Source organism: Nylanderia fulva, unplaced genomic scaffold (genome assembly GCF_048542155.1).
Source record: "Nylanderia fulva isolate GAGA-0341 unplaced genomic scaffold, ASM4854215v1 Scaffold464, whole genome shotgun sequence".
NCBI lineage: Eukaryota > Metazoa > Arthropoda > Insecta > Hymenoptera > Formicidae > Nylanderia > Nylanderia fulva.
In genome coordinates, this window is record NW_028190548.1 from 1 (window position 1) to 26,315 (window position 26,315).

The following is a 26,315-nucleotide window of genomic DNA, read 5'->3' on the forward strand; positions in this document are numbered from 1 at the left end:
TTCGTGATGCGCCAACGAAGTCCTCTAGTTAGGACCTTCAGCCTCTCACGTCCAAGTTGTACCGCCACCTCCTCGTGGTGCTCCCGGAAACGGCCTACTTTGGAAGTTTAGACTTGGTAGGTGTCGACTAAGCGAGTGTACAGCGAAGTGCGCCCCTAAGGGCTTCGGCCCATGCGCCTACGGTCATGGTGAGTTGTGGGGCCAAGAAAGACCGGGGTTTTTTGGGGGGCTCTCGGTTGTCAATTCGTTTGCCCCCCTACACGCAGTAAATTATGAATAAAGCTAAGAATGATTCTGATGTCCCGGGTTCTCGGATGGCCCGGGGTCTGCGTGCGAGTGCTCGCTTGAGTGAGCGCGCGAGAGGTGCGGAGGACCCTGACGGGGTCGCAGCTGGTCCGTCGCGAATCACTATAAGGACCAGCCAGGCTGAAGTGGACAGCCTAGAGGAGGAGATGGTCAGCTGTGAGCATTGTTCGGCGAGATTCCAAAACATGCGTGGTCTTGGTGTCCACAAAGTACGTGCACAACCACTACAAGCCAACAGTGCTATCAATGTTGACCGCGTAAAGGCCAGATGGTCAGTGGAAAAAACTATATTCATGGCACGCGCTGAGGCTGAAGGCATCTTAGCCGGGGAACCTTTCATTAACCAGTATCTGGAGACAAGGTTCCCCAATAGGAGTCTCGAAGCCATCAAGGGTAAACGGCGACAGGAGCCTTACCGAGTGATGGTTAGAGACTTCTGCCAAGAGATCTAATCGCGTCGCGCGATTGTGATCGATGAGGGCGATAGGGATGGTGCGGTGATGACACGAGCCGACACCATTCCTGCGGCCATTGAGGATAGTACTGACGATCAAAGCGCACATCAGCCTCCCCCTGAACAAAATTCTCAGAAACTGCGGGACAAGATACAATCACTCGTAGAGCAGAGTGCGGCGTTCCGTAGCTACGAGGCTGATACTCTTGCTGGCACGGCAAAAGATGCTCTGACGGCGGGGAGGGTCGACGTCTTGGCTATCGAGAGATGGCTGGGCACGATCTTCCCTCGGCCGCTACAAGTGCGCTCTCCGCAACGCGTTTCGGCAAAGAAGCACTGTCCTCCATTTAAACGAGAGAGCAAGGAGCAGAAGAGAAAGAGGGAGTATGCAATTGTGCAATCCTTCTACAGAAAGAACAAGAAGTCCTGTTTGTCGCGTATCCTCGAGGGCGACTCGGTGCGCGAGAGGCCGTCTGCTGTCAAATTCCTTAACTGCTGGCGCCCCATTATGGAGGCCTCCAGCGGTGCGGATGGAGACATGACGGACTTGCGTGAGTCGTTTGGGGAAGCGGCACAGGCTGCGAGTGCTGGCCGGAACCGTACGTCGGGCCCGAGAGGGATTCACCTCGAAGGTCTCGGCGATGGCGCTGCCACGGATCCAGTTCCTGTGGCGGATAAGACCTTGCTCTAAGATCCTATAACACCTGCAGAGGTGAACAGGATTTCCGTAAGGACTGGCACTGCGCCCGGATTGGACCAAATTACGCCGAGGATGTGGAACGCTGTTCCTGCGATTCTTCGTGCGCTTCTGTTCAATCTGCTGCTCCTGGCAGAGACGATCCCCTCATCAATCGCCACAACCAGAACGGTATTCCTTGAGAAGGGGGGTATGTCCGATCGGCCAGGTCCGACGGAATACCGACCTCTCAGCATAGGATCCGTTATAATAAGACACTTCCAAAAGATATTGGCAAAGAGATTGGCAGCCCTCGACATCTTCGACAGGCGCCAAAAGGGGTTCCGGCCGGTGGACGGGGTATGTGAGAACGTCCCAGAGAACGTTAAGGGAGTCATAGTTACTCCCGCCGTTTACCCGCGCTTGCTTGAATTTCTTCACGTTGACATTCAGAGCACTGGGCAGAAATGACATTGCGTCAACACCCGCGAGGGCCATCGCAATGCTTTGTTTTAATTAGACAGTCGGATTCCCCTAGTCCGTGCCAGTTCTGAGCTGAGCGTTGAATGGCGGCCGAAGAGGACGACCACGACGGCTCGCGCCGCCACGGAAGCCACGCAGCAAGGAAGATCCGCGGGAGGCCAAGGCACGGGACCGAGCTCGGATCCCGGGACCGGCGCGAGAACGCCGACCGTTCACCTCGCCCAGGCCCGGCACGTCAGCCAGACCCGCTTCCTGACCAAGCCCGACACGCCCCGCTCCTCAGAGCCAATCCTTATTCCGAAGTTACGGATCCAATTTGCCGACTTCCCTTACCTACATTATTCTATCGACTAGAGGCTCTTTACCTTGGAGACCTGCTGCGGATATGGGTACGAACCGGCGCGACACCTCCACGTGGCCCTCTCCTGGATTTTCAAGGTCCGAGGGAAAGATCCGGACACCGCCGCAACTGCGGTGCTCTTCGCGTTCCAAACCCTATCTCCCTGCTAGAGGTTTCCAGGGAACTCGAACGCTTATACAGAAAAGAAAACTCTTCCCGGATCTCCCGACGGCGTCTCCAGGTCATTTTGGGTTACCCCGACGAACACTCTTACGAGGGCCCGAATTGTATGCGGTTCCGCTGCCGGGTTCCGGAATAGGAACCGGATTCCCTTTCGCCCGACGGGCGTGTGTCTTTCGTATAATATTTATTATTATTTCTCGACACTCGAGTATATTGTACGCCGTCATTGACATAGGATTTCTCCTAGGGCTTAGGATCGACTGACTCGTGTGCAACGGCTGTTCACACGAAACCCTTCTCCACGTCAGTCCTCCAGGGCCTCGCTGGAGTATTTGCTACTACCACCAAGATCTGCACCGACGGCGGCTCCAGGCAGGCTCGCGCCCAGACCCTTCTGCGCTCACCGTCGCGACCCTCCTACTCGTCAGGGCTTCGTGACGACGCGAGAGAAGACTAACGCCCGCTCCCGGTTGCCGCCCCACTTGCCGCTGACGGCAGAGTATAGGCTCGACGCTTCAGCGCCATCCATTTTCAGGGCTAGTTGCTTCGGCAGGTGAGTTGTTACACACTCCTCAGCGGATTCCGACTTCCATGGCCACCGTCCTGCTGTCTTAAGCAACCAACGCCTTTCATGGTGTCCCATGAGCGTCGAGTTGGGCGCCTTAACTCTGCGTTTGGTTCATCCCACAGCGTCAGTTCTGCTTAACAAAAATGGCCCACTTGGCACTCTGATCCGAAGATGCTCGTGGCTTCATTATTCAAGAAAGCCAGAGATCTCACCCATTTAAAGTTTGAGAATAGGTTGAGGTCGTTTCGGCCCCAAGGCCTCTAATCATTCGCTTTACTAGATGAGACTCGCGCGCGTTCCGTGCGGAACGGCCGAGTGCCAGCTATCCTGAGGGAAACTTCGGAGGGAACCAGCTACTAGATGGTTCGATTAGTCTTTCGCCCCTATATCCAGTTCCGACGATCGATTTGCACGTCAGAATCGCTACGGACCTCCATCAGGGTTTCCCCTTACTTCGTCCTGACCAGGCATAGTTCACCATCTTTTGGGTCCCAACGTGTACGCTCTGGGTGCGCCTCTTCTCGCGATGAGAACGAGACGCCCCGGGAGTGCGAGGCCGCATCGCGACGCGGCCCATCCTCCCTAGGTCGACGGCCAGGGCCGACCTTCACTTTCATTACGCCTTTAGGTCTCGCGACAAGTCCCAATGACTCGCGTACATGTTAGACTCCTTGGTCCGTGTTTCAAGACGGGTCCTAAGAGTACCCAAAGCAGTAGCGTCGCCGACCGGTATCGGTCTCCCGCGAGACCGCGGGAGACGTTCGTAGGCCTGTCGAAGGTGTACCGTACTGTAACCAACAGCGGGCCAGGACCGGGGACGGCGCGAAGTCCGTAACCTCCGAGTACCGTGGTGCGCGCTTGCGACGGTCTCGACGCACCGTGAATAGTGCGGCCTGATACCTTGCGCGTACCGCCGAGCAGCCGGCCGGGCGACCGAGGGTTTGTCGCGTGCCGTTTTACCGGCGACGCGACAGACACCGCACCCGGGCCGTAGACCGACACCCAGCGGGTCGCGACGTTCTACTTGGGGAGAAGTGCACGACGACGAGCGCCGGACATCGGCGCACGGTAGCGTGCCCGCGCGCGAGCCGCAAGGACTCCGCGGGACATCGCCGACCGACGCGAAGCCAGCGCCGCTGACGATGAATCTCCCCGTTCGATCTTTTGGGTTTCTTAGGTTTACCCCTAAACGGTTTCACGTACTCTTGAACTCTCTCTTCAAAGTTCTTTTCAACTTTCCCTCACGGTACTTGTTCGCTATCGGTCTCGTGGTCGTATTTAGCCTTAGATGGAGTTTACCACCCACTTAGAGCTGCACTCTCAAGCAACCCGACTCTAAGGAGAGATCCTCCCGAGGCGCGCACCGGTCGCTACGGGCCTGGCACCCTCTACGGGTAAGTGGTCCCATTCAAGATGGACTTGGACGCGACGCGGCACCTCGGGATAAGCGGATCCTCCCAAACACCACATTTCCCTGCGGCGGAACCGCGGGATTCGGTGCTGGGCTCTTTCCTGTTCGCTCGCCGCTACTAAGGAAATCCTGGTTAGTTTCTTTTCCTCCGCTTAATAATATGCTTAAATTCAGCGGGTAATCTCGCCTGCTCTGAGGTCGTCGCATAGTGAGCTTTCGTAGCCGTTTGCCTCCTCCGCGTCGCTCATCGTCGTCTCTCCTCTATAATATATATTATAAGAGGGAGAGAGAGAGAGCGTCGAACGAGAGAGCAGCAGCGGCAGCACACGAAATACGCGAGAAGGCAAATCGCCGGGGCGCTAACCGCACACACACTCGTTGGTGGTAATGGAGACGATATATCGCGGGGTTCGAGATTCTCGGCTCCCCCTTCTCTTTTATATACAAAATTCGGGCGGAATCGATTCGACGAGTACACGACGCGGCGCGCCGGTCCCCTTTTTTCGCTTTACGAAAATTTCGTGGACTCGGACACGCGGTCGGCTCGCGATTCAAAACCCTTCTCCGTAAAGAGGTAAAGGATTACGAATGCTCTCTCCGCCGGACGACGACGCGCCGTATATTTCTCCGTAATACCGTTATGTGTGCGGGCAAGGGCGCCTCGGCATAAGACGCGCGAGCGCTATCGTACCGAGAGACGCGGCACAGAGTGCGAGAGCAGTCCGGTCAGTCTGTGTGATGTACGGAGAGGAGAGACGGTGAGACAAGCGCTACCTACTTTCGGGAGACAACGACGCACGCGCCGCTCTAGCGAAAGCGGTGCCATTTACCGTCCTGACCCTTTTATTGGCCGTTTGTTGCTCCCTTCGCGCGCGCTCTTACTCTCATCCCATTTTTCCTCGGCTCTCGCGTACACACACGACTTGGATACACAAACACGCTTCCCCTCTTAATTCGCGCAGCATTCTCTGGGCGCGCGTTCGCCAACGTTTTACACGCTTGTGCGCTTCTCCTCCTCATTATTATTATTTCGGTGTGTCATTTCAGACGACGCCAGGATTTGCACCGCGGCCGGTCGGCGCGGCACAGACACCTCGGGCGAACGTCCAACGATTGCTCGTACGCCCATTGTAAGCGTTGCACAGGGCACAGGCGACGCGCGCGCCATTCTCTGGTCGCCCGCGTCGTGGAAGTGCGCGCTTTTCGGACGCAAGCAGTTTAGGGGTACTAAAACGACCCTCAGCCAGGCGTGGTCCGGGAATTGTATCCGTGGACCGCAATGTGCGTTCGAAATGTCGATGTTCATGTGTCCTGCAGTTCACAAGTTGACGCGCAATTAGCTGCGTTCTTCATCGACCCACGAGCCAAGTGATCCACCGTTCAGGGTAATCGTTCGAAATTTTTGCGTTCGCGAAGAAACGCGCTTCTCGTTCAACCATCGTGGTCTCTTCTCTCGGACGAGAAAGAGAGAATAATCGTGGTGGCTCTTCGATCAGCCTGTCCGCGCGCGTCCGAGGACGCGCGCGGACCGCCGCCTCCCGCCAGGGAAGGCTACGGCACAAAGATAGAGTTGTGTGTTTCTCGTTCGGAGCGTCTCTCCCGCAACGGGAGAGCCGGGGCGGAAGCTCTTTGAAGAAACCGTCGGACCGACACAGTTGACAGATTGGTCGAAATATCATCGATCCCTTCTCTGTGTTATATATATATATTATAATAATATATGGGGGTCCTCTCGCTCGGCACTCGCGGTCGCACACCGTGTGTTCTCGGCACGCTGACCGCTGCCCCGCGACAACGGGGAGGGCGCGCGTCGACGAACGTCGTGGGTGCTGCACACACGCGTGCGCGGGCATAGGTTACCACCGGTTCGCGCTCAACGCCGAATCGACGCTCTGTGTGTGTGTGTGGCCGGAGAATGGCACACACACGAGCGTGATCGCGAAGCGTCTCGCTCCGAATCGTCGTCGAACACCGCCGGGCGCGCTGCTCTGCTTGCCGACTACTTTCGGTCAGAGAGGCGCGACGGCGTCCGTCGTTATATCAAAACACAACAACAAATTCCGTCAAATCCGTTATTTTCTTTTTCTCTGAGAGCGCCTTTTCAGCGCGTCCATTCAGTCGCCGACTGCTGCGAGCGCGCGTCTCTCCCAAAAGAGAGGACTCTCGACGCAGAGCAGGACCTCCGGAACGTTAATGATCCTTCCGCAGGTTCACCTACGGAAACCTTGTTACGACTTTTACTTCCTCTAAATGATCAAGTTTGGTCATCTTCCCGGCAACATCGGCAATGCCGAGACATTGCCGCGCACCAGTCCGAAGACCTCACTAAATCATTCAATCGGTAGTAGCGACGGGCGGTGTGTACAAAGGGCAGGGACGTAATCAACGCGAGCTTATGACTCGCGCTTAATGGGAATTCCTCGTTCATGGGGAACAATTGCAAGCCCCAATCCCTAGCACGAAGGAGGTTCAGCGGGTTACCCGGGCCTTTCGGCCGGGGAACACACGCTGATTCCTTCAGTGTAGCGCGCGTGCGGCCCAGAACATCTAAGGGCATCACAGACCTGTTATTGCTCAATCTCGTGCGGCTAGAAGCCGCCTGTCCCTCTAAGAAGATTTGTTTGTACGTTGGTAGTAAAAACCCGCCAGCCGAAGCCGGGGGCCTTCGCGATACCATAAGGTACGCCTATTTAGCAGGCTAGAGTCTCGTTCGTTATCGGAATTAACCAGACAAATCGCTCCACCAACTAAGAACGGCCATGCACCACCACCCACCGAATCAAGAAAGAGCTATCAATCTGTCAATCCTTCCGGTGTCTGGGCCTGGTGAGGTTTCCCGTGTTGAGTCAAATTAAGCCGCAGGCTCCACTCCTGGTGGTGCCCTTCCGTCAATTCCTTTAAGTTTCAGCTTTGCAACCATACTTCCCCCGGAACCCAAAAGCTTTGGTTTCCCGGAAGCTGCCCGCCGAGTCATCGGAGGAACTTCGGCGGATCGCTAGCTGGCATCGTTTATGGTTAGAACTAGGGCGGTATCTGATCGCCTTCGAACCTCTAACTTTCGTTCTTGATTAATGAATGAGGGAGAGAATGAGAGCGTTGCGGAAGTGAGTGAGATAGCGTGTATGAGAGTAATTGGTGCGAGACTCCGTAAATTCCTGTTTACGGAGACGAACAAAATTTCAAAGAGTGCGAGTGAGAAAATACTGGACATTGTGGGAGAATATGAGGAACAGATGATGAAAATGTTGTGCAAAAATGAGAGAATACAGGGGAAACTGGATGAGTGTATGCATCGAGCGAGTCGGGATTAAGCCTACGGCGGAAGTGGAATGAGCTATGCGAGCGTGAGTGCGAAAAATGTTGAAAAGAGCGTGATTGAAAAGGTACAGGAAGTGAATGTGAAAACAAGTGAAAACGAAAGAGAAGAGTTATGCGGTAATAGTGAGAGCGGATGATGCAAGTGCGAATGTGACAAGTGAGGAAGTAAAGGAGAGAATGATGAAGCATGTGAGCAAGTCACTGAATGTGCGTGTGAAAGCGGTGAGGAAAGTGAGGAATGGAGGTGTAGCGATTGAGACGATGAGCGAGAGTGAGTTGAAAAGAATAAGAGAGTGTGGTCAGTTTAAGAATGCTGGCCTAAAGGTTGAGCTGCCTCGCAAGATAGGCCCAAAGATCATCTTGTACGATGTGCCGAATGATATGGCGAGTGAAGTGTTAATGAGAGAAATGTATGAGAGGAGCTTGAAAGGGCGAGTAGATGAGAGAGTATTTATGGAACGTGTGCGTGTTGTGAGTAGGAATGCGAAGAAAGATGCAACCTGCGGAAATGTGATATTAGAAGTTACGAGTGCAATAAGAAATGTGCTCTGTAGTGACGGACGAGTGTTTGTGCATTGGAAGGCCTTTAGGGTGAAAGAGTTTTTCAGTGTGCTGAGGTGCCACAAGTGCTTCGCATTTGGGCACATGATGCGGCAATGCACCGAAAAGGAAAGACTGTGCCAAAAATGTGGATGTGTAGGACACATGATGAGAGATTGTAAAAAGGAAAGTGTGTGTAGAAACTGTAAGCTGAAAGGGAGCAAATGTGATCACTCGGTTCTGTCCGAAGTGTGTCCGGAATACGTGAGAGCGTTAGAGAGAGAGAAAGCGAGAATAAATGACGAATGAATGGTGCGTGAATGTGGTGCAGTATAACTGCCAGAGAGCGTATGCAATTATGTGTGAGCTGGGTGAGATGATGCGCGAACGTCGAGTGAGTGTAGCACTGCTGCAAGAACCGTATGAAAGGCATGGACATGTGGTGGGCTTGCCCATAGGTATGGATGTGATTGTGTGCGAAAGTGGGACGGTGAAAGCAGCAGTGGTGGTAAATGACTCTAGGTTAGACGTGATGTGCGTGAGAGAGTGTACGAATAAGCTTGGAGTGAGTGTGTGGTTGAAGGGGGACTTTGGCGAAATGTATGTGGTGTCCATGTATTGCCAGTATGGTAAGTGTATCGAGCCGTACTTGGCGTACATGGACAGAGTATGTGAGACGGTCGGGAGAAAGCGTCTGCTGATAGGTATGGATGCGAATGCCGTCTCTCCCTTGTGGTATAGCAAGGGTGGAGGCAGCAGAGAGAGTGAAGCGCGTGGTAGAGTGATTGAGGAATGGATGATTGCGAGCGGGATGAATGTTGTTGAATGAGCCAAGCGAGTTTTACTCGTTCAGCGGGCCGAATGAGGAGAGTGACATCGATGTCACTTTCGTGAACGGCGTGAATGGAGGGTGCCGGTATGAGTGGGAAGTAAAGCCGACTGGGGAGTGAGTGACCATAACGTATTGTTAATACGGATGGTACACAGAGAGAATGTAAAGTACGAATGAGGGCATGCGTAGATGGGTGTGCAAGGACGTAGACTGGGAAGGATATATGTGTGATATGCGAGAGAGTGCGTTAGAGGATGCAGCGAGCGCCATAGACGAAGCGGATGCGCAGAGCTGTGTAGAGCGAATGATGAAATGGATCCATAGTGCGAATGATCAATGGATGAAGAGGGTAAACCTGTGTATGCTAGGAAGCTTGTGTGGTGGACGGATGAGCTTGAGAAACTGAAGAAGGCTGTAGGAAGAAGCAGACGTGCCTACCAGCGTGCGAGAAAGAGGAATGGAAGCAGAGTGGAAAAAAGAATGAATGAATATAAGTATGTTTTGCGGGAGTATAAGGAGGAAATGCGAAGAGTGAAAGAGGAAAATTGGAAGCGATTTGTGTGCGTAACTGGGAAGAGGGATCCATGGAGCGATGTATATAAGGTGTGCATGGGAAAGCGTGATAGGGTAAGATTAAGTGGCATAAAAGTGGATGATAGAGTGACGAGTACATGGAAAGAAAGCGCGGATGAGCTAATGAAGAGATTCTTCCCGGCAGCAAGGACGAACGTGGCGATAGACGCCAGGGGAGACGTGAGGGAGGAAGAAAAGCAGTTTGAATGGAGCGAAGTGGATGTGGCAGTGAGATCGATGAAAGTGGGTAAGGCACCTGGTATGGATGGTGTGAGTGCTGAGATGTTGCGAGCGATTTGGCGTGCTGTCCCGGTATGGATGAAAAGAATGTATGATGTATGTCTGAATACAGCGTGTTTCCCCCCGGCGTGGAAGACTTCGCGGATGGTAGTGTTATTGAAGTCTCCCGATAAACCTAGGTCCGAACCTGGGTCTTATAGGCCCATTTGACTGCTGTCCGTGCTGGGGAAAGTGTTGGAGCGAATGATGGTTGGAAGACTCGAGCGAACGATGGGTGGAAGAATGTGTGACGCCCAGTACGGATTCGTAAGGAATCGGTCGACCGAGGATGCATGGAATCGAGTGCATGACTGGGTGAATGGGTCGGAGAGAAAGTATGTGTTAGGAGTGTTCGTGGACTTCAAAGGAGCGTTTGATAACCTAGAGTGGGAATGTGTGATCGAGAAATTGCGTGAGGTTGAATGTGAAAAAATTAAATTATGGAAGAGCTATTTTAGCGGCAGGCGTGTATGCATGATGGGTGCGTGTGACACAGTGTGGAAAGACGTAAAGCGTGGCTGCCCGCAGGGCTCCATCTGTGATCCATTTATATGGAACCTAATGATGGATGAACTGTTGTGGCGGCTGCGTGAGAGTGAATGTAAAGTGGTTGCGTACGCGGATGACTTGTTGTTGGTCGTCGAAGGACAGAGCCGAGCGGAGTTGGAGAGAAAGGGTACTAAGTGGATGAGAATGGTGTACGAATGGGGAGTGAAAGGAGGTGTGAGTGTGTCTGAGAACAAGACTGTGATGATGTTGATGAAAGGTAGTATGGCTGGGACGAGGCCTCCCAATGTACGAGTGAATGATAGATGCGTGAGGTATGCGAGGAGCGTGAAATATCTGGGTGTTTGTGTGAGTAAAAGGATGAACTACAGGTTGCATCTGGAGTGTCTGAGAAAGAAATGTATGAATGTGGTGGGAAAATTAAGACGCGTGTTGAGAAGTGAGTGGGGTTTGCGAAAGAAAGCTGTGACTGTGTTGTATAAAGGTCTGTTCATGTCGTGTGTGATGTATGGAGCGAGTGTATGGTATGGAGTGATGAGATTTGAATATGCGAGGGAGCTCATAAATAGGTGCCAGCGAGTGGTGTTGAGTGCGTGTCTGAATGTATGTAGAACGGTCTCCACGGCGGCCATGCAAGTCCTTATGGGTGGCTTGCCGTGGGACCTGGAGTGCGTGAGAAGAGGAATGTTGTATAAGGTGAGAAAGGGAATTAGTATGAGTGAGTATGATGTAGTGAATGATAGTGACTTGCGTGAGAGAGGTGTGGGAGGATGTATGGAATTGGTGAGTGAAAGGCTGTATGAGATGTGGCAGAATAGATAGAATAAGTGCGAGAAAGGAAGAGTGACGTATGAATTTATAAAGAATGTAAGGTTCGCGGGTGAGTGCCGAGAGTTCGAGCCTAGCTTGAGCCTGGGCTATATCCTGACAGGGCATGGAAGTTTGAATGAATTCCTGTATAAGCGTGGTCTGTCTGAGAGTGAGAGCTGTGCATGCGGAGCGGAGAGAGAGAATTAAAAGCATGTGTTGGTTGAGTGTCCAATGTATGATGATGTGAGGAACCTGAGTGAGTGGGGTGTGATTGTGCGAGAGAATGGCAGTGTGGATGTGAGTCGCATGTTGGAATGTAAGGAAAGGTATGAAAGTGTTGGTGTGTATGCGAAGATTGTATTTCAGAGAAGGAGGGCGATGCTGAAAGGAGGATAAGAGAAGCCGATGTTCCCGAGGAACATAGGCCGACCACTGCCTGGGAGGTGTAGGCCTCCGAAAGCTGGGAGTGGTCTCGGCCACGAAGATCCAACCAGTGATCTTGACTGGTACCACGGGAGTCGGGTTGCCCAGGGGGATTCGTCCCTCGTCCCGGCAATTGAGGTCGGACTCGTGGGGGTAGTGGTTGAAGCCGCATGCTGGTTAGGGGCTCTCGGGCCTCGACGGGTGAGCAGCGTATCTGCTCGGGCACCAGTCCTGCACAGCTGGTAGAGCGTTGGACAGGCGCTCGCCCCAACCGGTGGGTTGCCGAAGAGTCCTACAAACTCGGAGGCGCTACTGGTAGTTCCTGGCCTGCTGGAACGAGCTGATTGGGCTTATCCCAATTCCGCACCCATGGGGGTCGTGTGATTAAGCTCTCTGAGCAGGTACCGCACGTTAAATCAACCACGGACATCTGTTCCTATCTACTTTCCCCAGGAGGCTATTGACGATTCGACAGTAGTACGGGCATGACGCACCCGGGGCCCATAGGTCCCTTTCAAGCCAGGATGGGAGGCATAGTGTCTGGGGCTGCATGGCCGCGGGGAGGTTAATTTGCGTGACCGCAAACGATCCCCCAGGGGCACCTGGCGCAACCTCTGTGGTATATAAGTCGCCTTACCCAGGTGATGGAGGCTCTGCCTGAGTGGACATTTTTTTTCCTGCCATACTCGTGGGATATACATGGAAAGAACAAAACTCAAACAAAAACACAAAAACTTGGCTGATACTTTGGTAACGACTAATGCTGGCACGAAAGTAACCGAAACTCTGAACGCCGAAAAAGAGAGAAAAAGAGAATTGCTGTTTGCGCGAAGGGGATCTGTAAGTAGATCACCACCTCCTTCGGGTAGTACCCAAAAAGACACTGAAGAGACGCATGAAGGGAACACAAGGCTGAGTGATTCTGAAAATGAGAAGGATGGATATGAAAGATTAGAACAGAGCACAGGAGTAAATGAAGTAGAGGAGATGATGGAGACAAAGGAACAGCTCGAGACATTCATGTTTAATGATAACAACAAAATAACAAAATCTGCAATAAAATACATATTGTCCAAATGGGCAGTACTAGAAAATAGACTACATAATGTAGTTTTAGAAAAAGAAAAATGGAAAGCTGCTTACCAAGCTGTTGCTGACTTGAGGCCTAAAGGACTCTCCTATGCCAATGTTACGGCAGGAACTCCAAGGACTGCTACAGGTGCTGTAAAAGAAAAAGAAAGGAAGTCAGATACTACGCACAAAGTAGTACTAATTAAACCTATAAAAGAAGACGAAGATGCGAGAACGAATAGTGAAATAAAGAAGGAGGTTATAAAGGAACTGACAAGTACAAATAAAAGGCTGAGGATAAAGGCAATAAGGCAAATAAGAGGAAAAGGAGTAGTGGTGGAGGTAGATGAAAGAGACGGGGACTTTGTGAAAAGAATAAACCTAACAACAAAGAAATTGAAAGTAGAGGAGCCAAGGAAAATAAATCCTACTCTTATAATTTATGACGTAGACAGGGAATATAAGTTTGAAGATCTCAAAGAAGATTTCATTCTTAAAAACTGTGACGATCCGGATCCAATCGAAATAGAAGAATACAAAAAGGATTGTGTGGGAGTAACTATGACTCTCTCGGTCCTCAAAGCAACACGCTGCGATGGTACTTAGAGAGAGTCGTGGTTGGTTCGTGATGCGCCAACGAAGTCCTCTAGTAAGGACCTTCAGCCTCTCACGTCCAAGTTGTACCTCCATCTCCTTGTGGTGCTCCCGGAAACGGCCTACTTTGAAAGTTTAAACTCGGTAGGTGTCGACTAAGAGAGTGTACAGCGAAGTGCGCCCCTAAGGGCTTCGGCCCATGCGCCTACGGTCATGGTGAGTTGTGGGGCTAAGAAAGACCGGGGTTTCTTGGGGGGCTCTCGGTTGTCAATCCGTTTGCCCCCCTACACGCAGTTAATTATGGAGAGAAATTTGAATGAGAATACTGTCCCGGGTTCTCGGATGGCCCGGGGACTGCGTGCGAGTGCTCGCTTGAGTGAGAGCGCGAGAGGTGCGGAGGACCCTGACGGGGTCGCAGCTGGTCCGTCGCAAACCACTATAAGGACCAGCCAGGCTGAAGTGGACAGCCTAGAGGAGGAAATGGTCAGCTGTGAGCAGTGTTCGGCGAGGTTCCGGAACATGCGTGGTCTTGGTGTCCACAAAGTACGTGCTCACCCACTACAAGCCAACAGTGCTATCAATGTTGACCGCGTAAAGGCAGGATGGTCAGTTGAGGAAACTAGACTCATGGCACGCGCTGAGGCTGAAGGCACCTTAGCCGGGGATCTTTTCATTAACTAGTATCTGGAGACAAGGTTCCCCAATATGAGTCTCGAAGCCATCAAGGGTAAACGGCAACAGGAGCCTTACCGAGTGATGGTTAGAGACTTCTGCCAAGAGATCCTATCGCGTCGCGCGATTGTGATCGATGAGGGCGATAGGGATGGTGCGGTGATGACACGAGCCGACACCATTCCTGCGGCCACTGAGGCTAGTACTGACGATCAAAGCGCACATCAGCCTTCCCCTGAACAAAGTTCTCAGAGGCTGCGGGACAAGATACAATCACTCGTAGAGCAGAGTGCGGCGTTCCGTAGCTACGAGGCTGATACTCTTGCTGGCACGGCAAGAGATGCTCTGACGGCGGGGAGGGTCGACGTCTTGGCTATCAACAGATGGCTGGGCATGATCTTCCCTCGGCCGCTACAAGTGCGCCCTCCGCAACGCGTTTCGGCAAAGAAGCACTGTCCTCCAGTCAAGCGAGAGAGCAGGGAGCAGAGGAGAAAGAGGGAGTATGCAATTGTGCAATCCTTCTACAAGAAGAACAAGAAGTCCTGTTTGTCGCGTATCCTCGAGGGCGACTCGGTGCGCAAGAGGCCGTCTGCTGTCGAATTCTTTAACTGCTGGCGCCCCATTATGGAGGCCTCCAGCGGTGCGGATGGAGACATGACGGACTTGCGTGAGTCGTTTGAGGAAGCGGCACAGGCTGCGAGTGCTGGCCGGGGCCGTACGTCAAGTTTGAGAGGGATTCACCTCGAAGGTCTCGGCGATGGCGCTGCCACGGATCCAGTTCCTGTGGCGGATAAGACCTTGCTCTGGGATTCTATAACACCTGCAGAGGTAAACAGGATTTCCGTAAGGACTGGCACTGCGCCCGGATGGACCAGATTACGCCGAGGATGTGGAACGCTGTTCCTGCGATTCTTCGTGCACTTCTGTTCAATCTGCTGCTCCTGGCAGAGACGATCTCCTCGTCAATCGCCACAACCAGAACGGTGGCCACAACTCCTTGTGAAGGGGGGTATGTCCGATCGGCCAGGTCCGACGGAGTACCGTCCTCTCAGCATAAGATCCGTTATAACAAGACACTTCCACAAGATATTGGCAAAGAGATTGGCAGCCCTCGACATCTTCGACAAGCGCCAAAGGGGGTTCCGGCCGGTGGACGGGGTATGTGAGAACGTCACAGTCCTTTCATCCGTGCTTTGGGACGCCCGGAGGCGTTGTCGTTCTCTGCATGTGGCGTGCGTTGATCTGTCGAAAGCTTTCGATACGGTTGCGCACGCTGCTATTCATACGACTCTCGATGAGCTGGGGCTCCCTCGGGAGTTTAGAGAGTACGTAAGGGCTGTCTATTCGAATGCGCTGACCGAGTTGCAGGGGGTCAACGCTGAGGAAGTGTCGGCCATTATGATTGGCCGTGGCGTGAGACAGGGTGATCCGTTGTCGCCCCTGCTGTTCAATCTGGTCGTAGATAGAGCACTAGGAATTCTCTCGGAGGACGTTGGCTATCGGTTGAGTAACCGGCTTATCAATGCGCTGGGCTACGCAGACGACATTGTGCTCCTGGTCTCTACCAGAGATGGTCTGCAGGAGAACTTGACACGACTTCAGACGCCTTTATGCAAAATGGGCTCGAGATCAACGCGAGAAAGACCGGAGTGCTGTCCATGGTGGCGTCCGGCAGAGACAAGAAGGTGAAGGTGGATACCACACCTTATTTCACCGTGGGGGGGAGCGATGATACCGCAAAGATCCCTGGTCAATGTCTGGACGTATCTGGGCTGCGAATACACAGGTGCTAGGGAACTCGCAAGCGATCCACCCTTAGCTCAGGCCATCGAGCAACTCACGAGGGCACCTCTTAAGCCGCAACAGCGGCTGAGGTTGTTGCGTGACTGTCTCCTTCCACGGTATTATCACCGATGGACAGTGGGTACGGTCTCGGCCAAAACCCTCAAGGGTAAGAATATCATCGTACGCACCGCGGTGCGACGATGGCTGCGTTTTCCCCATGATGTTCCTGCTGGATACCTGCATGCGCCGATACAGAGTGGCGGGCTTGGAATGCCTCTATTGAGAACTTTGATCCCAATTTTGAAACATAACCGACTGCAGCGGTTGTGTCGGAGTACTCTACCCGCAGCATGCGCGGCTGCCGAAATCACGTATGTGGCTAGGCAGCTTGTCTGGTGTGAAAACCAGATGCGAGTGCGGGGTCACAGAGTGACTACGACCGCTGAGCTCGGACAGCAGTGTGCGGCCTGGTTGCGCGAGTCGTGCGATGGGAGTGGACTCAGAGAGGTTGCGGCCTCCAACCTGAGCTCCTACTGGGTATCGGCTGGCGCCGATGCCATCCCAGGTGCCGACTACGTGCACTATCACCACATACGAGCTAACTGCATACCGTCTAAAGCGAGATGCTTCCGAGGTCGTGATGGGCGCGATAATCGCTGTCGTGCCGGTTGTCCCGAAACCGAGACGCCGGCTCACTGCGTGCAACGCTGCTTCAGAACGCACGGAGTGAAAATCCTGCGGCATGACGACCTATGCCGTCAAGTTGGTGGCTATTTACAGCAGAAGGGATGGCGCGTCGATGCGGAACAAGCGTATTCGACGTCTGCCGGCCGGAGGCGGCCCGACCTGACCATCGCTAAGGGTGGTGAGGCAGTGGTCGTAGACGCGCAGGTAGTGTCTAGCAAAACCGCGTTGGAGATGTCCCACGAGCGTAAGGTGGAAAAGTACCGGTCATGTAATGATCTGGCAGCCGCTGTGGCGGAGCGCACAGGAGTACCACGAAATAATGTTCGTTTTACCGCCATTACTATTTCGTGGCAAGGTGTCTGGTGCTCGCGAAGCGAGTCTGAGTTGCGGGGGCTGGGTTTAACGTCCGCCCAGCTCCGAACGTTGACGACTCGGGTCTTGTGGGGCTCATGGCTGGAAACGTTTTAACGCAATGACATCGCGTTATAACGAGAGAAGACGGAACGTGGCCTCATCTAGTGGTGCATGATGGATGGCGCGTAGAGTTGGGGGCCTCCGCATCATTCGCGCGAGTTTGAATGATTGCGTGAATGGTCGAGGTGAAATACGAGCTGCCTTTAGCTAGCTCCGACCTTCACGATCCAGGGTGTTGACTGCGAACACCAACAGTAAACAGCTCTGCAATATCGCTGTCGGTGGCTACTTGGCGACTGTGATTTTGTAGCAGTCGTCGCGCACCGTAGGCGAAACAGCCAAATGCCTCGTCATCTAATTAGTGACGCGCCATCGCCACCCACCCCTGACCCCTTTCCAGGCCCTTCTCGTCGGCCGCCCGCTGGGCCACGACGCCGCCCAACACCCGCTGCCCCTGTCCCTGCTCCCCGCAAGCCCCGCAATTCCCATGCCCACACTGTGATCGTGCGTTCACCACGAAGACCGGACTCGGCCTCCATCGCCGACGTGCACACGAGGCCATCGTCAACGAGGAGGTTAACGTCGAGAGGGTTAACCGCCAATGGAGCGACGAAGAGAAGCGCATGATGGCGAGGGAGAAGGCGCTTGCCGCGAATCGAGGCGTAGGGTTTATGAATCAACATCTGTTAACCGTCGTCCCGAATCGCACCTTTGATGCCATCAAGGGGATGCGTAAGAACGGCGGTTACCAGCGCCTCGTCGCGACGGCACTGGAGGATCTGGCAGCCGCATCATCGAGCGAGAGCTCGTTTCTCTCGGCCGGTGGCTCCAGTCCTCCCGTCTCCCCTCGACCCATCGCCATCTCTCCCCACGGGTCGCCTGGCTCGCCTCCGCTTTCTCCATCTTCTCCCGGCTGGGGTGATGCGTACGGCAGTTTTGCCGGTGCTATACGCGCGCTCATCCCGGTTGTGGAGGCCATCCAGGGATGGAAGTCCCATATCCTGATCCAGATCGGATCAGGAATTCTGGATGGCCAGCGGAGGACCTGGGCCCGTGGGTATTGAGTGTGTTCCCTCCGACGCTTCCTCGTGTGCGACCGCCCGTACGAAACCGTGTCGTCAATCCGGATAGAAAAGCGCGCCGCCGAGCGGAGTATGCGCGCGTCCAGCGCCTCTTCCGTTCGAGCATGTCGCGCGCGGCCAAGGAGATTCTGGATGGTGCCACTGAGGCAGACGTGGTTCCCGGTGTGCGGCAGATGGCCGCGCACTGGGGCCCGTTCGTAGCGCAGGAGTCCGCTCCTGTCGCACCGGCTCCGCGTCTTCCACCGAAAGCGGAGCTTAGTGGCACCTGGTCTCCAATCTTCTGTGAGGAGTCGGCAGCCATCAACCTGCCCCTCAACTCGGCCCTCGGATTAGACGGCATCGGCGTACGGATATGGAGAGCGGTACCAGCTTCTATCAAAGCTCTCCTCTTCAACATCGTGCTGCAATACGGAGGTTTCCCAGCATCGATGCTGGTGAGTCGGACGGTTTTCATCCCGAAGAGGGGGGAGTGCTCCCTGCCGGGGGATTTCCGTTCGATCTCCATCACCTCCGTGGTCGTGAGGCACTTACATAAGATCTTTGCCCAAAGGCTTCGCAAGTCCAAGCTAGTCGATCTAAGGCAGCGGTGCTTTGATGACGGGTGCGGCGACAATGTAGCCGTCCTGGCGTCCCTCATAATGGAGTTGAGGGGCAGGTTGATGGCTGCCGCCTCCTCACAGGAGATTGGAGACCAGGTGCCACTAAGCTCCGCTTTCGGTGGAAGACGCGGAGCCGGTGCGACAGGAGCGGACTCCTGCGCTACGAACGGGCCCCAGTGCGCGGCCATCTGCCGCACACCGGGAACCACGTCTGCCTCCAGTGGCACCATCCAGAATCTCCTTGGCCGCGCGCGACATGCTCGAACGGAAGAGGCGCTGGACGCGCGCATACTCCGCTCGGCGGCGCGCTTTTCTATCCGGATTGACGACACGGTTTCGTACAGGCGGTCGCACACGAGGAAGCGTCGGAGGGAACACACTCAATACCCACGGGCCCAGGTCCTCCGCTGGCCATCCAGAATTCCTGATCTGATCTGGATCAGGATATGGGACTTCCATCCCTGGATGGCCTCCACAACCGGGATGAGCGCGCGTATAGCACCGGCAAAACTGCCGTACGCATCACCCCAGCCGGGAGAAGATGGAGAAAGCGGAGGCGAGCCAGGCGACCCGTGGGGAGAGATGGCGATGGGTCGAGGGGAGACGGGAGGACTGGAGCCACCGGCCGAGAGAAACGAGCTCTCGCTCGATGATGCGGCTGCCAGATTCCTCCAGTGCCGTCGCGACGAGGCGCTGGTAACCGCCGTTCTTACGCATCCCCTTGATGGCATCAAGGGTGCGATTCGGGACGACGGTTAACAGATGTTGATTCATAAACCTAACGCCTCGATTCGCGGCAAGCGCCTTCTCCCTCGCCATCATGCGCTTCTCTTCGTCGCTCCATTGGCGGTTAACCCTCTCGACGTTAACCTCCTCGTTGACGATGGCCTCGTGTGCACGTCGGCGATGGAGGCCGAGTCCGGTCTTCGTGGTGAACGCACGATCACAGTGTGGGCATGGGAATTGCGGGGCTTGCGGGGAGCAGGGACAGGGGCAGCGGGTGTTGGGCGGCGTCGTGACCCAGCGGGCGGCCGACGAGAAGGACCTGGAAAGGGGTCAGTGGAGGGTGGCGATGGCGCGTCACTAATTAGATGACGAGGCATTTGGCTGTTTCGCCTACGGTGCGCGACGACTGCTACAAAATCACAGTCGCCAAGTAGCCACCGACAGCGATATTGCAGAGCTGTTTACTGTTGGTGTTCGCAGTCAACACCCTGGATCGTGAAGGTCGGAGCTAGCTAAAGGCAGCTCGTATTTCACCTCGACTATTCACGCAATCATTCAAACTCGCGCGAATGATGCGGAGGCCCCCAACTCTACGCGCCATCCATCATGCACCACTAGATGAGGCCACGTTCCGTCTTCTCTCGTTATAACGCGATGTCATTGCGTTAAAACGTTTCCAGCCATGAGCCCCACAAGACCCGAGTCGTCAACGTTCGGAGCTGGGCGGACGTTAAACCCAGCCCCCGCATCTCAGACTCGCTTCGCGAGCTCCAGACACCTTGCCACGAAATAGTAATGGCGGTAAAACGAACATTATTTCGTGGTACTCCTGTGCGCTCCGCCACAGCGGCTGCCAGATCATTACATGACCGGTACTTTTCCACCTTACGCTCGTGGGACATCTCCAACGCGGTTTTGCTAGACACTACCTGCGCGTCTACGACCACTGCCTCACCACCCTTAGCGATGGTCAGGTCGGGCCGCCTCCGGCCGGCAGACGTCGAATACGCTTGTTCCGCATCGACGCGCCATCCCTTCTGCTGTAAATAGCCACCAACTTGACGGCATAGGTCGTCATGCCGCAGGATTTTCACTCCGTGCGTTCTGAAGCAGCGTTGCACGCAGTGAGCCGGCGTCTCGGTTTCGGGACAACCGGCACGACAGCGATTATCGCGCCCATCACGACTTCGGAAGCATCTCGCTCTAGACGGTATGCAGTTAGCTCGTATGTGGTGATAGTGCACGTAGTCGGCACCTGGGATGGCATCGGCGCCAGCCGATACCCAGTAGGAGCTCAGGTTGGAGGCCGCAACCTCTCTGAGTCTACTCCCATCGCACGACTCTCGCAACCAGGCCGCACACTGCTGTCTGAGCTCAGCGGTCGTAGTCACTCTGTGACCCCGCACTCGCATCTGGTTTTCACACCAGACAAGCTGCCTAGCCACATACGTTGTTTCGGCAGCCGCGCATGCTGCGGGTAGAGTACTCCGACACAACCGCTGCAGTCGGTTATGTTTCAGAATTGGGATCAAAGTTCTCAATAGAGGCATTCCAAGCCCGCTACTCTGTATCGGCGCATGCAGGTATCCAGCAGGAACATCATGGGGAAAACGCAGCCATCGTCGCACCGCGGTGCGTACGATGATATTCTTACCCTTGAGGGTTTTGGCCGAGACCGTACCCACTGTCCATCGGTGATAATACCGTGGAAGGAGACAGTCACGCAACAACCTCAGCCGCTGTTGCGGCTTAAGAGGTGCCCTCGTGAGTTGCTCGATGGCCTGAGCTAAGGGTGGATCGCTTGCGAGTTCCCTAGCACCTGTGTATTCGCAGCCCAGATACGTCCAGACATTGACCAGGGATCTTTGCGGTATCATCGCTCCCCCCCACGGTGAAATAAGGTGTGGTGTCCACCTTCACCTTCTTGTCTCTGCCGGACGCCACCATGGACAGCACTCCGGTCTTTCTCGCGTTGATCTCGAGCCCATTTCGCATAAAGGCGTCATGAAGCCGTGTCAAGTTCTCCTTCAGACCATCTCTGGTAGAGACCAGGAGCACAATGTCGTCTGCGTAGCCCAGCGCATTGATAAGCCGGTTACCCAATCGATAGCCAACGTCCTCCGAGAGAATTCCTAGTGCTCTATCTACGACCAGATTGAACAGCAGGGGCGACAACGGATCACCCTGTCTCACGCCACGGCCAATCATAATGGCCGACACTTCCTCAGCGTTGACCCCCTGCAACTTGGTCAGCGCATTCGAATAGACAGCCCTTACGTACTCTCTAAACTCCCGAAGGAGCCCCAGCTCATCGAGAGTCGTATGAATAGCAGCGTGCGCAAACGTATCGAAAGCTTTCGACAGATCAACGCACGCCACATGCAGAGAACGACAACGCCTCCGGGCGTCCCAAAGCACGGATGAAAGGACTGTGACGTTCTCACATACCCCGTCCACCGGCCGGAACCCCCTTTGGCGCTTGTCGAAGATGTCGAGGGCTGCCAATCTCTTTGCCAATATCTTGTGGAAGTGTTTTGTTATAACGGATCTTATGCTGAGAGGACGGTACTCCGTCGGACCTGGCCGATCGGACATACCCCCCTTCACAAGGAGTTGTGGCCACCGTTCTGGTTGTGGCGATTGACGAGGAGATCGTCTCTGCCAGGAGCAGCAGATTGAACAGAAGTGCACGAAGAATCGCAGGAACAGCGTTCCACATCCTCGGCGTAATCTGGTCCATCCGGGCGCAGTGCCAGTCCTTACGGAAATCCTGTTTACCTCTGCAGGTGTTATAGAATCCCAGAGCAAGGTCTTATCCGCCAAAGGAACTGGATCCGTGGCAGCGCCATCGCCGAGACCTTCGAGGTGAATCCCTCTCAAACTTGACGTACGGCCCCGGCCAGCACTCGCAGCCTGTGCCGCTTCCTCAAACGACTCACGCAAGTCCGTCATGTCTCCATCCGCACCGCTGGAGGCCTCCATAATGGGGCGCCAGCAGTTAAAGAATTCGACAGCAGACGGCCTCTTGCGCACCGAGTCGCCCTCGAGGATACGCGACAAACAGGACTTCTTGTTCTTCTTGTAGAAGGATTGCAAAATTGCATACTCCCTCTTTCTCCTCTGCTCCCTGCTCACTCGCTTGACTGGAGGACAGTGCTTCTTTGCCGAAACGCGTTGCGGAGGGCGCACTTGTAGCGGCCGAGGGAAGATCATGCCCAGCCATCTCTTGATAGCCAAGACGTCGACCCTCCCCGCCGTCAGAGCATCTCTTGCCGTGCCAGCAAGAGTATCAGCCTCGTAGCTACGGAACGCCGCACTCTGCTCTACGAGTGATTGTATCTTGTCCCGCAGCCTCTGAGAACTTTGTTCAGGGGAAGGCTGATGTGCGCTTTGATCGTCAGTACTAGCCTCAGTGGCCGCAGGAATGGTGTCGGCTCGTGTCATCACCGCACCATCCCTATCGCCCTCATCGATCACAATCGCGCGACGCGATTGGATCTCGTGGCAGAAGTCTCTAACCATCACTCGGTAAGGCTCCTGTTGCCGTTTACACTTGATGGCTTCGAGACTCCTATTGGGGAACCTTGTATCCAGATACTGGTTAATGAAAAGCTCCCCGGCTAAGGTGCCTTCAGCCTCAGCGCGTGCCATGAGTCTAGTTTCCTCAACTGACCATCTGGCCTTTACGCGGTCAACATTGATAGCACTGTTGGCTTGTAGTGGGTGAGCACGTACTTTGTGGACACCAAGACCACGCATGTTCCTAAACCTCGCCGAACACTGCTCACAGCTGACCATTTCCTCCTCTAGGCTGTCCACTTCAGCCTGGCTGGTCCTTATAGTGGTTTGCGACGGACCAGCTGCGACCCCGTCAGGGTCCTCCGCACCTCTCGCGCTCTCACTCAAGCGAGCACTCGCACGCAGTCCCCGGGCCATCCGAGAACCCGGGACAGTATTCTCATTCAAATTTCTCTCCATAATTAACTGCGTGTAGGGGGGCAAACGGATTGACAACCGAGAGCCCCCAAGAAACCCCGGTCTTTCTTAGCCCCACAACTCACCATGACCGTAGGCGCATGGGCCGAAGCCCTTAGGGGCGCACTTCGCTGTACACTCTCTTAGTCGACACCTACCGAGTTTAAACTTTCAAAGTAGGCCGTTTCCGGGAGCACCACAAGGAGATGGAGGTACAACTTGGACGTGAGAGGCTGAAGGTCCTTACTAGAGGACTTCGTTGGCGCATCACGAACCAACCACGACTCTCTCTAAGTACCATCGCAGCGTGTTGCTTTGAGGACCGAGAGAGTCATAGTTACTCCCACACAATCCTTTTTGTATTCTTCTATTTCGATTGGATCCGGATCGTCACAGTTTTTAAGAATGAAATCTTCTTTGAGATCTTCAAACTTATATTCCCTGTCTACGTCATAAATTATAAGAGTAGGATTTATTTTCCTTGGCTCCTCTACTTTCAATTTCTTTGTTGTTAGGTTTATTCTTTTCACAAAGTCCCCGTCTCTTTCATCTACCTCCACCACTACTCCTTTTCCTCTTATTTGCCTTATTGCCTTTATCCTCAGCCTTTTATTTGTACTTGTCAGTTCCTTTATAACCTCCTTCTTTATTTCACTATTCGTTCTCGCATCTTCGTCTTCTTTTATAGGTTTAATGAGTACTACTTTGTGCGTAGTATCTGACTTCCTTTCTTTTTCTTTTACAGCACCTGTAGCAGTCCTTGGAGTTCCTGCCGTAACATTGGCATAGGAGAGTCCTTTAGGCCTCAAGTCAGCAACAGCTTGGTAAGCAGCTTTCCATTTTTCTTTTTCTAAAACTACATTATGTAGTCTATTTTCTAGTACTGCCCATTTGGACAATATGTATTTTATTGCAGATTTTGTTATTTTGTTGTTATCATTAAACATGAATGTCTCGAGCTGTTCCTTTGTCTCCATCATCTCCTCTACTTCATTTACTCCTGTGCTCTGTTCTAATCTTTCATATCCATCCTTCTCATTTTCAGAATCACTCAGCCTTGTGTTCCCTTCATGCGTCTCTTCAGTGTTTTTTTGGGTACTACCCGAAGGAGGTGGTGATCTACTTACAGATCCCCTTCGCGCAAACAGCAATTCTCTTTTTCTCTCTTTTTCGGCGTTCAGAGTTTCGGTTACTTTCGTGCCAGCATTAGTCGTTACCAAAGTATCAGCCAAGTTTTTGTGTTTTTGTTTGAGTTTTGTTCTTTCCATGTATATCCCACGAGTATGGCAGGAAAAAAAATGTCCACTCAGGCAGAGCCTCCATCACCTGGGTAGGGCGACTTATATACCACAGAGGTTGCGCCAGGTGCCCCTGGGGGATCGTTTGCGGTCGCGCAAATTAATCTTCCCGCGGCCATGCAGCCCCAGACACGATGCCTCCCATCCTGGCTTGAAAGGGACCTATGGGCCCCGGGTGCGTCATGCCCGTACTACTGTCGAATTGTCAATAGCCTCCTGGGGAAAGTAGATAGGAACAGATGTCCGTGGTTGATTTAACGTGCGGTACCTGCTCAGAGAGCTTAATCACACGACCCCCATGGGTGCGGAATTGGGATAAGCCCAATCAGCTCGTTCCAGCAGGCCAGGAACTACCAGTAGCGCCTCCGAGTTTGTAGGACTCTTCGGCAACCCACCGGTTGGGGCGAGCGCCTGTCCAACGCTCTACCAGCTGTGCAGGACTGGTGCCCGAGCAGATACGCTGCTCACCCGTCGAGGCCCGAGAGCCCCTAACCAGCATGCGGCTTCAACCACTACCCCCACGAGTCCGACCTCAATTGCCGGGACGAGGGACGAATCCCCCTGGGCAACCCGACTCCCGTGGTACCAGTCAAGATCACTGGTTGGATCTTCGTGGCCGAGACCACTCCCAGCTTTCGGAGGCCTACACCTCCCAGGCAGTGGTCGGCCTATGTTCCTCGGGAACATCGGCTTCTCTTATCCTCCTTTCAGCATCGCCCTCCTTCTCTGAAAAACAATCTTCGCATACACACCAACACTTTCATACCTTTCCTTACATTCCAACATGCGACTCACATCCACACTGCCATTCTCTCGCACAATCACACCCCACTCACTCAGGTTCCTCACATCACCATACATTGGACACTCAACCAACACATGCTTTTAATTCTCTCTCTCCGCTCCGCATGCACAGCTCTCACTCTCAGACAGACCACGCTTATACAGGAATTCATTCAAACTTCCATGCCCTGTCAGGATATAGCCCAGGCTCAAGCTAGGCTCGAACTCTCGGCACTCACCCGCGAACCTTACATTCTTTATAAATTCATACGTCACTCTTCCTTTCTCGCACTTATTCCATCTATTCTGCCACATCTCATACAGCCTTTCACTCACCAATTCCATACATCCTTCCACACCTCTCTCACGCAAGTCACTATCATTCACTACATCATACTCACTCATACTAATTCCCTTTCTCACCTTATACAACACTCCTCTTCTCACGCACACCAGGTCCCACGGCAAGCCACCCATAAGGACTTGCATGGCCGCCGTGGAGACCGTTCTACATACATTTAGACACGCACTCAACACCACTCGCTGGCACCTATTTATGAGCTCCCTCGCATATTCAAATCTCATCACTCCATACCATACACTCGCTCCATACATCACACACGACATGAACAGACCTTTATACAACACAGTCACAGCTTTCTTTCGCAAACCCCACTCACTTCTCAACACGCGTCTTAATTTTCCCACCACATTCATACATTTCTTTCTCAGACACTCCAGATGCAACCTGTAGTTCATCCTTTTACTCACACAAACACCCAGATATTTTACGCTCCTCGCATACCTCACGCATCTATCATTCACTCGTACATTGGGAGGCCTCGTCCCAGCCATACTACCTTTCATCAACATCATCACAGTCTTGTTCTCAGACACACTCACACCTACTTTCACTCCCCATTCGT

The 26,315-nt window shown here is 53.7% G+C and overlaps 1 non-coding gene and 2 pseudogenes across 1 annotated transcript; all 3 read right to left on the minus strand.

Moving 5' to 3' along the window:
- Positions 1-2,267: 2,267 nt before the first annotated feature.
- On the minus strand, positions 2,268-4,599 carry LOC146721499 (large subunit ribosomal RNA; annotated as a pseudogene).
- A 1,055-nt stretch (positions 4,600-5,654) lies between these two features.
- LOC114945141 (5.8S ribosomal RNA) lies at positions 5,655-5,809 on the minus strand. Its single transcript, XR_003822353.1, has one exon. It is a non-coding gene; the product is annotated as a 5.8S ribosomal RNA (ribosomal RNA).
- Positions 5,810-6,620: 811 nt separating this feature from the next.
- LOC146721500 (small subunit ribosomal RNA) lies at positions 6,621-7,349 on the minus strand (annotated as a pseudogene; the record flags this gene model as incomplete).
- Between the last annotated feature and the right edge of the window lie 18,966 nt (positions 7,350-26,315).